This window comes from Melospiza melodia, chromosome 2, assembly GCF_035770615.1.
Source record: "Melospiza melodia melodia isolate bMelMel2 chromosome 2, bMelMel2.pri, whole genome shotgun sequence".
NCBI lineage: Eukaryota > Metazoa > Chordata > Aves > Passeriformes > Passerellidae > Melospiza > Melospiza melodia.
In genome coordinates this window covers 71,017,323-71,029,681 of record NC_086195.1, presented here as the reverse complement: position 1 = coordinate 71,029,681, position 12,359 = coordinate 71,017,323, and the positions used below count along the sequence as shown (strand labels likewise).

Below are 12,359 nucleotides of genomic sequence, written 5' to 3'. Positions count from 1 at the left end.
TGCTGTTACTGTTTGTTTCCTTAGCTCATTGCTGTTTCCAGTAAATTGTTCTTGTCTCTACCTGATCTCTGCCTTTTGTGTCTCCCACTGGAGGGCAGGTAGGGGGGCAGCTTGAGGGTTTCTTTGTAGTGGGCTTATTAAATTGGGGAATACCCTTCCTAAACCATGATATTTGTCCCTCTGAAAAAAGTGTAGATGCACTAAGCAGAGTAGGTTTTATTACTATGCCCACAAGACTGTTATTACTGAGTTGTTTTCAGCAGACTGACATAATGGAGAAATTAATATACAGAAGTACCAACCTTTCATGTGTCCTGTTCCACTTCTTAACATTGTCTGAGCTGTTTCATCGTGTCAAATTTTCACTTCATAAAGATTCTTTTTAGAGAACTTTCTATCTTTGCAGGTGGAATTTAATAAGTCAGTGAAAGTCCATGAAACTAGATTAACTTCAAAGTAATTTAAGGAAAAATTAAGTGGACTATAGTAGCAGTTGTTTTAATTTGGACTGAGCAGCTCAATGCGGCAGTGAAGAGAAGCTCCAATACCCTCCTGCAGAACCGCAGACATCAGCCAGTACCATAAAATAAGTACCCAAGCCCCCTGGGCTGGATGTTCCCTGCCAGTTCATTGCCAGGGTGTCAGTGCCTTCTGCCAAGGTCTAAATAAGACATGTAAAACCAAGGTAGGCTGGAATGGATAGGCCGTGTAATGCAGGGCTTTCAAGGGCAGGTGGAGCCTGAGAGGCGAGTCCTGTGTTCCTCCTCAAGGACAATTCAGAAATGTGTGTCCTCAAGTGTAACTTTTATACGAGTAGCCTCAAAAAGTGAGTGTGGGGAAGGTCAGTCTGAAACAGAAAGACTGAAATCTACTGTTTTCGTAAGGAGACATTTAGGAGAGCTGACTCTTATTATGCACTACACAGACCTCTTTTATGTGAGCTACTGTGCAAAGTAATAGGATGGAATTCTTCAAAGGACTCTCCAAAATTTCCCAGTATTCTTTCAAAGGTCTTCTAAATTCACTTTCAGAATCTGTAAGATGAAAAAAAACATTGAAAACACAGAAAAAACTCTCAGGTTACAATGTAGATCAATAAAAGTTTTAGGAAAACAAAAGTAAGCAGTCTCCTTATTTACATCATCTACATACTAATTCTAATCCAATATTTTCTTCATACTTATGTTAAAGTGACAACTAATTCTGTATTTAAGGGAGCAAATCACTCACCATGGGATCATTCTGTGAAGTTCTCAGTCATATGACAAAACTATTTGGCTGGTATCTGTCTTTAACCATCATTCATGCCTACCTAAAACACCAACAGTGGCATTTTGGGTAGCACAGCATTTTTTGACTTAAATATTGGTTATTGAGTTTATGGCAAGTAAAGACCCAAACCTTTCCCTCATCCAGCTGTACAGATAACTTTCTGAACCCCACACATGCAGAAGAGCAGCTCCCAGTCCCATTCCCAGTTTGAGGAGCTAAATGCTTTCAGGAAAATTTTTCGCTCTAGAGATGAAAAAACAATAACAGCACCAACAACCAAAAAAACCTCATTACACAGTAAATAAATTCAAGCCCAGAAAGAAAAGGTGTTTGCACTCTTCCACAGTGCTGTATCTTATTAAATTTTCTGGATGATGCCTTTCAATGTCTCTTTTTTAGGAAAATTATTGTCGTTTCTTATTAAATCCATACTAGTTTTTTCTGTCAGGCTCACAGCCACTTTCATGACACCTAGCTCACCAAGGTAAGCATTTAACATTATTTCCATCATCTCCTGGAGTTTTCTGTCTGATGGAAATTGTGCAGCTGCACACAGGGGCTAGATTATAGAGAGAGTAGGGTTATAGGAAAAATGGACTAATAAAAGTTTCAGGTCAGAAAGATGAAGGAAGTAAGGAAGAAAGTGGTGATTACTGGTGGTTTGGAGTGCAAGAGGACTGGGACCCACAGGGCACATCCACGTGGATCTGGGGTCCAGATCTACGGCCTTCATTCAACAAGGAGGGGGAAAATATAAAACCATGTGGGCAATGAAATTTAAAAACTGCAGCCACTGTAGACCAGCCCTTCTTTCCATTGTCTGAAGCGCCTCCAGGGACAGTATGTGATCACTGCTTTTATTTGTGTTGAAACTTTGTTCACCTTATCTGAAATATTAATAACTAGCAAGCAATCCTGAGGATGCTTGAGTCTGAGGTGTTAATTAAGAGAGTGAAATGAAATCTCATCATCTAATAACAATACACCAGGAAGTCTCCTGTGTCCACACAGGTTCTTCTAACAAAAGGAAAGGATTCATCCTCTGTTCTTCTACAAATATTTACTGCTTTGTATTTTCTGACACATAAACCCAGTGAGAATTTGGTGCTAGAAAAAAAGTATTTTCATGATCCATATTTGGAAAATGCCATATTCTTTTCAATCCTTTGCATTTTATCAAGCAACAATATTTTTTTTAATTTCCCTTATCTAATTTATAAAAATAGGTTCCTTAAAATAAAATTACTGGCAATGATTTTCTTGCAACCCACTGTTAACATGATTTGCTTCATTAGGAATGATTAGCAGAAGTCCAATCGTTGCTCAGTAAGCAATAAAATCTAATTTATCACTTCAATAATACGACTTTGCGGGACGCCGAACAGTGGGAAATTTTTAAATCGGGAGAAAAAGAACACATTTTCCTCATAGAGACAATGACTGAAACTTTCAATGTCATTTCTGTAGAAAAGAAAAACATAAAAATACACTTGAATTGGAGGGCAATTGTAAAGCGTAAGTATCCCAGATGTCTTTTTTCTTTGATGATTATTAGTCTTTTAAGATTGCAGATATTGAAGAAAAGTACTTGTCTTTCTTTTATTGACCAAACTACAAGGAGATATTTTATTCTGTGAAAGCAAATCATCCAAATAATCTGAAAATCAAAATATTCAAATTTAAAATTAATCTTCTCTGCGTTCATGTGTCATCTAGGAGCATCTCTTTTCTCATTTTCCTGACATGAGTGCCTGAGGATGTATAAGGTTTATGGTTTTACAACAACAAAAAATTAAAAATTGGAAAAAAAATGAAACCGTGAAGTTTTTCTAAACAGATACTGAAGATTCTTGTCAGGAACATAAAAAAATTCCAAGCTCCTTGTGTTGCTACTGAAAGAGAAATGTGTCTCCTACCTGAATCAGAAGAGGTCATAGTAAACAAGGCTTGGCTACTGTGCTAATCTGAATAGAATTTTAATTTCATGAAAAGCATTCAGAAACACTATATATTATTATTCATCTAGGATTTATTTGAAGTGGAGAGTTTTATTGCTATGAGTGTGTTGGTTTATTTAAAGTGATACCAGTCTCTCAGCATGGAATAAAGCACTGATCCTAGTATATGTTGGTTCAATATATTGATATTTTCATGCAGCCGAGCACTAGAAGAAGCAAAATGTAACAGTTGCCAACACATTACATTTCTATCTCCTAAACCACATGCAACCACTAATAAGTCACTGCAATTGCCATCAAGTTTAAGATAGTAGTTTCTATATTAAAGTTACTCTTAGTTAGATTTTTTGCCTTTTGTCTGTCCCTGATTTTCAAAGGTGTATTGAGCTGTAGTTCATGTTCTGTGAGAAAGGGGCAGGGTAACATGAGAACTTTTGGATCTTCCTTCCCAAATGTGACAGGATCTGTAATAAAGCCAAGACCAAACATGCTCTGCCATTACAGAGGAACTGAGGGTGCAGGGGTTGCCTCTGACCAGGCACTCAGGGAGAGAAGAGTGAGGGATGCATAAATAGGGAAAGGGAAGAAAGGAAGGAAAGGAAAGAAGCCCTCCTCTTCTAATCTTTCGTCTCTATTTTCTTCCATATCCTCTGTCCTGCTCAGAAGATGTCTTTCTGAACTTGAAAATTATTAAGAAAAAAAGAATATCTGATAAGAGTGAAATTTGGAACAGGTCAAGAAGCACCAGCTTAGTTTTATTAGAAACTCAACTAAGACAAACTGTTGGAAATGCTTCTGAGACCCAGGCTGGGGAAGAGGAGCAGGAAGAAATAACTGGGGTGAAGGGAACACCTTTGGTGTGAAAACTTCTACCTAAATTAGAGAATCAAAATCCTGAAGATAATAAGAAAAACCTTCACTCCCACTGACTGCCCTTTGACTGGTTAACACAGTGCATTGCTACTAGGGATACTGAAAAATTTAGTCCTTAACTTGAAAGCCTTTGTCCTAAGAGCAAGATTTGAAACTGAGAATAAGTCTGCCCAGGAAATCCAGCCCTCTGCATAGCTCGGGGAATGGGTAGTGATTGTTCTTTGATGTTCAGTCTCTTGGAAGGCAACTTAGATCACATTTGTCCTTCCTCCTGCCTGTGGCATTCACTTCTAAGAGAGTTGGCCTGCTTAAATTTTAGCTTTGAATTAAGAAGTTCAGTGAAGGAGCTTTAAAATTTGTTCCCAATCTGACTTTGAAAGTCAACGTTCAGCTTCAAAAGGAAATCTAGCTGTCCATGAACACTTCCAAGCCAAACAGCTAGGCAATGCTGCAAGAAGAAAAAAGGCACTTCGACTTATTTTTGTGTATATGGAGAGAAGAAAGGAGCAATCAAATAAGAAAGTGAAGAAGGTAGGGAATTTTTGGGAGAAAATATAAAAAAAAAAAAAAAAAAAAAAAAAAAAGAAAAGAAAGGAAAAAAAACAAAGGGAAAAAATGCTGTGATAAATACAAAATGAGCTGCAAAACAACCATAAGAAAAAAAAAGCTAAGAGGATACACTAAGGTGTCCACTTTGAGGCACAATGTATCAAACTGCCCTTCACAGCAGTAACTTGGTTCGTCTTTGTGGAAAGCTGCAGTAGAGTGAGAGCAAATTGAAGAATTTATTACCGTTTTCTCTTTTTCCTCAGACAGTTCTTGCCCTGCTCTTCTCTTACTACTAAAACATTACATGACACTTTGGTAGAAGACTAGCTATTTATTGCCTCCCAGGTGGGTTGTTAACATTACTTTTAACCTGAAATACTCTGAATCACCAACCTCTTACCCAGAAAACCACCTTCTCTGTGCACCTTGACTGCTCTCCAAATGTGCCACAAGTTGGATGTGTTCTCCAAACCATGAGATGGACACCTCACATTTTATAACAGCTTGTCCTTTGTGAGGGTCATCCTTCTGCTGACAGCAGGGAGCCCTGCAGAACGTTTGCAGCAGCTGGAAACACATTAGTCTGTTCTGTGCTTCTGGGTTATTCCCAATGGATGTAACTAAGCAGATGGATGATTGGAAGAGTGTGAAGACATTTCGTAGTTTTGTATTTAATGGGTGTTTATGCAGTTGGAAGAAATCAATACAGTAAGCATGTCATCTCAAAATACTCAAATCACTAAATATTTCATCCCAAATACTATACCCCTAGCTAAAGATTTTTCCAGGTGGAATATCACTTCTTGAATACTCGAATAGTTAGCTATCTCAATATACTTCAGAGAAATACAGAACAAGTGCAGAATTTGGATTTTTCTTCCAAATGATCTCTGTGTAGTCTCATCCCTTCTCATCAACATGAAATAAGACCTAAAATTAAAATGGTGAAAGACTTGATGGTTACTATAAGTACCCCATGTGGCACTGCCTGAGCCACTTGAGCCATGAAAGAAGCAGACGGGTTGGAGGTAGCGCCCAATGAGCACAGCAATGTCACTTCTTGACTCAAATGCAGCATTCATTCTGGCAGTAATGTGTGTGGGTCAGCTTTAACTTGTGCTCCTGCTCTTCTTCCTGCACAGTGCAGGCACACTGTGAGCTGTGGAGCACAGTTTTACATGTGTCCTGTCTTGGGGACTATTTAGAAATGCTCAGAAAAAACACTACCGAGGATTTTCAGACAGAAGCAGGTATTGCCCCTGTTTTGGCTCTATTGCAATTATCCAAGCCTGACTTTGCAGAAGTTTCCCCAAAGGAAAAGGTGTAGCTAAATCACTAGAACATGAAGAAAATGAAAAATGGTGCCTCTCCTGGCGGTGAAAATGAAAGAGAGAAGAGTCATTCTCAGGGGAGCAGGGAATTGAAGAAGGTTTAGGAGCAAGGAGAATTAAATAAGTGACAAATAACGCTCCCATACTCATCCACCACAGACCATGGGCAGCATAGGAAACAACAGAAGCATCAGCACAGTGTGAGGTGACAGGTGATCACCCCGTGAGACAATGGTCAAATCAGTTTCTACCACAGTGTGACAAGGAAAAAGAGATATGCAATGGAAAATAACTACAGAAAATCACCTACCCAAGCACAAAATATATCATCATAATTTTTTTTACTTTTAAAACTTTTGTGAAAAAAATAATATTTTTATTTTAAATATTTGTCTTGTCTCAAAAAAAAACTCCAAGTTTTTTTTTTTTGTTTTTTTTTTTAATTTGGAGCTAAATTAAAACATAGATTTCATCCCATTTTATGTTATTTCTTGGCAGCAGGCAAGTAAAAAGATTTCAAGATGAATATTTTGTAACTTCAGCTATGTCATACTTAAACATGAAATCTGTAAGTAATTAAATATAGAAATTTCTTTATTAAAAATTGAACAATGGTATGGAAAATCAAAGTCAGGAGTCTTTTTTTCCTTAACAAAATAGAGTATTAAAACATGATTGTGTTTTGCAATACAAAATGACTGAAATGTAATTATCTTCCATGAACCTTTCATATCTCTCCTTTCATACTTCATCCCAGTACTTTTCCATTTGTTTTTATAATAGCACCATATTAATGGAGCTCCAATTATTTTTAATCATCATCATCATCTGAATAGTTTACCTAAAGTCTTTCAGTCTTATTTTCCTGTTCAGACTATTTATAAAGCACATGCAAATGCTCTGGAAATTGAAGAAATACGCCATGTGCTAAGAGCTAAGCACAAATATCTTATAACTGTGTGTACATAAACAAAGATTATAGATATTTGAGGAAATGTGTTCTTCAAGCAAGTCATTCACAGAGACCTACCTTCCAAATGATAAAACAAGAGAAAATAAAGAGGGCTTTTTACCTTTTTGCTCATTTTCACTCTTGTACACGTTACCCAGAGGACTGAATAGCTGGTTTCTGTTTCCTGTTGCATAAAGGCAGGGAATGGATTTGGCACAAGGAGCTCACAGGACATGGAGGTGGCACATCATCCACACCTCCTCCTCTCCCCCAGCATGGAAATCTCTCAGCAGTATAAGCCACCTTTAATATTTTCCAGGGAAGACGTTGATAGAGCCAGAAATGGGGCAACAAAATTTTCATGTTTCCAGGAAATGTGCTTTGCACTGTGTCACCATATTTTCTTTCTTCTGGCTTCAAGCACTATTATCATCAAGAAATGAATGTTTAAGTTCAAAATAAAACACATTGATTGCCAGCCTGCAAGTCTGGCATAGAGAAGTAAAAGTATTTTTGGCTTCACCTTGCCCCGAAAGAGGAGATGGATCTCAAATACGGTGATGTCTGAAACATCACCTTGGCAAGTGTTCACAGGAAAATCAAAATTTCAGCTGGACTGTGTAATTCTGCAGGCAGACCTGATGGGAAAACACAGGCAGCTGTGGGCCTGATCTCCCAGGACCACGTATAGCTTTGAAACTACCATAGAAAAGGACTGACTCACACTACCAAGTATTGGAGATGAAAAATCTTATTTGCCACAATCCACAGAGCATTATACCTTCACTTCTAACTGGGTGCCAACATTTTCTGCAGAAGAGAGAGGTGCAAAGTTTGAGACTTGCAATAGATTAAGGGAAGAAAACACCCAAACATCCCTGGAAATGACCAATAATGGCCACAGTAGCCCACAAGGACATAAGTTTAGATCCCTAGTCAGGAACATTCTGTCAAAGCTGGCACAAAATGCAAGGGCCTGAGCAAGGCAGGAAAGGCATGACCACATCAAACACACTTGTAGTCTCTACTGCAGGAGAGCAAAGCTCATTTCTTTAAATAATAGTACCAGGCCAGATCGTTTTCAAGCTTTATTTTGAAATCCAGCAAACTTCTTGAACCAAGGGAGCACATGGCAAGGAAACATAAAAAATGCACAAGTAAAAATATGCAATAATTATCCCATTTGTGAATTTAAAAAACACATTAAATTAAATTAAAAAAAAAAAAGGAATATAATAGGACATGTCAAGTTTCCCCAGACCAAGAGACAGTGACATATAAAGCCTCTTTATTATTAACAAGCCCCAGGCCTACTCAAACTACTGTATTTGGAAACTTCAACCTGTCTTGTCTTTACCATCAATTTACAATGAGTTATTACTGACAACCCAGGTGAAGAACTCTTCTCTTTTTTTCCTAGCATAGCTTCTACCTTTGCCTTGATTACAATTCTGAGGGCAAGGACTAGCGCAGACAGGAAACTGTAATGGTAAATAATCACAAATTTCAAACTGAAGATTGAAAAAATTCCTATAAACTTCATCTCAGAAGAAGTTATTAGATGAAGATAAAATTTAGATAGCTATTCCAAGATATATATTCTGAAATTTGTCTGATTACAGACATGATGAATGGAATGAGAATAGGTTTAGAAAATTTAATTTGAACTCCACTGTTTTCAGAGCTCTTGAGGACTAGAAAACTAACTTGAACTTAAGAGAGATTAATTATAACTATGCTTTGTAAAATGAAAATAATATTTACATTTTTTATCATTTTGGATTTACATGTTGGAACAACCTGTCAGGATTCATTCTGATTCAGGAATAAATGCATCATGTATGATGTTTGGGGGGGGGGGGGGGGAAATTACACCTATTTGGCAGAGATGGCCATAAATTTTCAGTGCTTATTCTTCATTATATGAGTTCTGCTGTTCTTCTAACGTACATTTTATTCATAAATAACTACTGAGATTTCACATGTGCCACCACATTACATCTTATTAGAGTCAAACAACTAACAATAGTGAATTCTATTCCCTGGAAGGGAAAATGGTAGAAAACTGGAAATGACAGAAGAGATATTTCTGTCCAGCTCTCTTTTTGCTCCCTCTCTCAGTGGAGTTCAAGGCACTGTGCTCATTAAACCTCTGTCTTATAGTAAAAAATATATAATATTAGTTTTACAAACATTTCACATTATTAATAAATAGAGAACAGAAAAATCTTTTATGAATGCCCCATTGTGAGGAATGTTTTTGGGTTGGTCAGGTTCCTGATCAGGCTACACAATATCTTTTTTCTCCCTTGACAAGGTCTGTTTGACAATGGTGGAAGGTTGTCCTTCAAGCTAATAAATCACACAAATGCAAGCACAGGGAAGGTCCATGTGTTCTCTGCTAGACATTTCTAATCAGCATGACACTTCAAATAAGTTACTTTGTGCAGCACAAAAATGACCTTGGATTATTACTTTGACTCGTATTTTATGTTGTCAGCCTGCAGAATTTTAATTAGAATTGAGAGTTCAGGAAATCACTATATTAAATCCATTGGCTTCTTACAACCCTGAAAATTATTGTAATTTAAGCAATATCAGAATAGGAGGGGGGGATTTAATGTATCCTTTTCAGGAAGTTGGGTCCACGTTATTTATAATAGGCAGGGGGATACTTGTAATTAATTTTCCTCTCAAAGTATTCACTTCTGACTGGACCCTTTAAGAATCTGAAAAGCCTTCTACAGCTGTCACTGCAAAAACAGAATGGCTATAGAATTAATAGAGCAAATGTCCTGTCCCTTTTCTGTCCACAGGGCTGAATGTGTAACTCCCAATCCTTCCTGTTTTGGGGTTCAAATCTGCAATTCGTTTAAGATGCCGTTTTGTAGAGGTTGGAAGGTAATGACTGAATTTTTTCTTCCTTGATATGATTGTTTTCAATTTTACAATGTTTTACAATGAGCAATCCCAGTAAACTCCTATCCCTTCAGATAAAAATTGGTGTGAGTTCCTTTATGCTTTCCAGTACATTCCATGGGAATTCAAGCATTATCATCAGAGTAGTCCAAAATGCTGCTAGTCCAAAATTCTGTGCTTGACAAATACTGTGGCCAGCTGTGGTAAGAAACCCTGCAGGCAGTCAGCAGTGGAGAATATGCACCAGGGACTCTGACCTCTGAAAAATTAAAAATCGAGACATGTCTCATTAGTATCCTGTGCTTATTCCAACTTTGTCTCTTCCCTGCATAAATCCTGGAAGGAGTAAACCTGCCCTTCTCATAGCTTCCTTTAAAAGCATGGTCTTCTTGTTGTCCATTATATCAATTTTGAATTACCTTATGATCCTGAAAAAGGATGAGGTTTCATTTTTTAAAAACCACCTAACTCTTCTCTGACTTTTAGCTTCAGCATTATATAATAATGAATTCTACAGATGAGTTGCAGGTTGTGGGAGAAAGTAGAAGTGTTTCTTCAGTTTTTCATCAACTTTTTAAATATCATCGTGCCAGGACTGGTTTCAAGCATCTGTACCCAAGGTATATTTCTGTGTGTACAAAACATAGTGTTTGGTTTCCTCTCCTTGTATTGTTAGACACATAATCTTTTTTTTTCTTAAGACAGAAATAAACCCAAAATTTCCTGCAGCAGGAAATGAAGTTTAAAAAAATCATTCTCCTTGGCTACTCGGACTTTCTAATTCCAATGCAAAGGTGCTCCTTTTCTGGGAATATAGCAATTAGCAAATTAACAGCAAAAGAGGAACAATGAAGGATGGTTGTGTGTGTCTTCTGGCAGAAGGTCATTCCCCATTTGCAAGAGCTTGCTAGGGCACTCAGCTCTAGCCAGATTCATTTCTTTGTTTTATTAACAAAGACAGGCAAATGAAGAGGAAAATGTTTCTTTGTTAAAGGTACAGACTACCATTATAAACCAAGTCAGTATTTCTACACTGTCTTCCAAATTGTGTTTAAAAATATCCTTTTCCTTGGTGTATATATATTGTTCTGTGGTGTTGTACCTAAGACAAAGGGTTTTGTCAAAGAAAAATTTTGTTAATCTTGAAGTTTCAATCTATTTTTTTATTTCCCAAGAAAAAGGAACTTTGCTTTTATCTCTTAACTGCTTTCTTGCAGCCATTACAAAAATATTAGAACTTAATTTGCTTTTCCATTTCCTCAGGAACTAGATAAGTTCCTTTAAAGTTTCAGTACTGCCTACGCTCAAAAAGTGTGTGTACGGCTGGGAAGATACGGGCAGGCAAGATATTACAGTCCACTGACCATTTTTCTGAAAGGCTGTAAGAATTGGTGGGAAAATAGAAAGCAGTCATTTTGACATTAATTGACATCAATTGGAGAACACATAGATCAAAAGGAAATACTTGAAAAGCAGTTCTAAGAACAGTCAGAGTGGTTTCTTCTTCTGCAAAACAAAGCCAATCTGATTTGTTCCAATTATTCAAAGCTGTGCAAGATGTGGGCAAATCTTCTGGATTTGTGAACTTCTGAGACTACCTTCTAGGTTCATAATAAAACAATTAAGCTCTATGAATGGATTTGTTAAAATGTAAATAATCTGAAGCAATTGTTTTTGTAGACTAAGGCCAAATGGCAATGTGACTAAGAGGTTGCAATCTTCAGCCACTGAACACTTGCAGATTCTGGTTGTGTTTAATCTACAGGGCACCTGCTAAAGGCACTACAGTTCATTAAGCTATCCTTGCATTCCTTCTGTTATGGAAAATGAAGAGCCTTATTTTCTTCCCAGTCCAAACTACTTTGCCCCACTCCATAAATTTTTTGAAGGTACCAGGTTATTCAGAAATTAAATGCTGCGTGTTACCGTGTATAAAATATGTTGACAATTATTGAGTTAATATCACAATTCCTAGAGCACAAATCTTATGAGGAGCAACTGAGGGAGCTGGAGGTGTTTAGCCTTGAGAAAAGGCCCAAGGGTGACCTTCTCAATGTCTACAACTGCCTGAAATGAGATTGTAGCCAGGTGGGGGTTGGTCTCATGTGGTTGTCATTATTAGTCCTTCTTTTGGTCTTCAGGAGCACTGTGAAAGTGAAAAGAAAGTTAAAGCACCAAATATCACTGTGAACTTCTATGAGATTTACACATAATCTTTTACTGTGTCCTGGGTGAAAAAAATGTTACTACATCCATTTATCTAACCAGTCTCAGTTCCTAATTCAGCAAGACTTGTAAAACCACTGACTCATTCAGCAGCCTAGTTCAGAAGAGCATATGAGGGCCCTGTGGCTCAATCCCTGCTCAAAATAGGGGCAGAGTTTCCAGGGTCTTGCCTGTTCAAGGACCTGAAGAAGGACTATTAATGATAACCATTTCATAACTTTAACACATATTTCAAACCACAATTCCTTTCAAAGTGTATTGTCCTTCTTATATTTAGTT

The 12,359-nt window shown here is 37.3% G+C and overlaps 1 long non-coding RNA gene across 1 annotated transcript in view; it reads right to left on the bottom strand.

Moving 5' to 3' along the window:
* The window catches only part of LOC134415151 (uncharacterized), a 121,644-nt gene that overhangs the window by 29,569 nt on the left and 79,716 nt on the right, over positions 1-12,359 (bottom strand). The window contains exon 5 of the long non-coding RNA XR_010026946.1: positions 303-1,034. This is a non-coding gene — a long non-coding RNA (uncharacterized LOC134415151). The remainder of the gene's footprint in view (positions 1-302; positions 1,035-12,359) is intronic.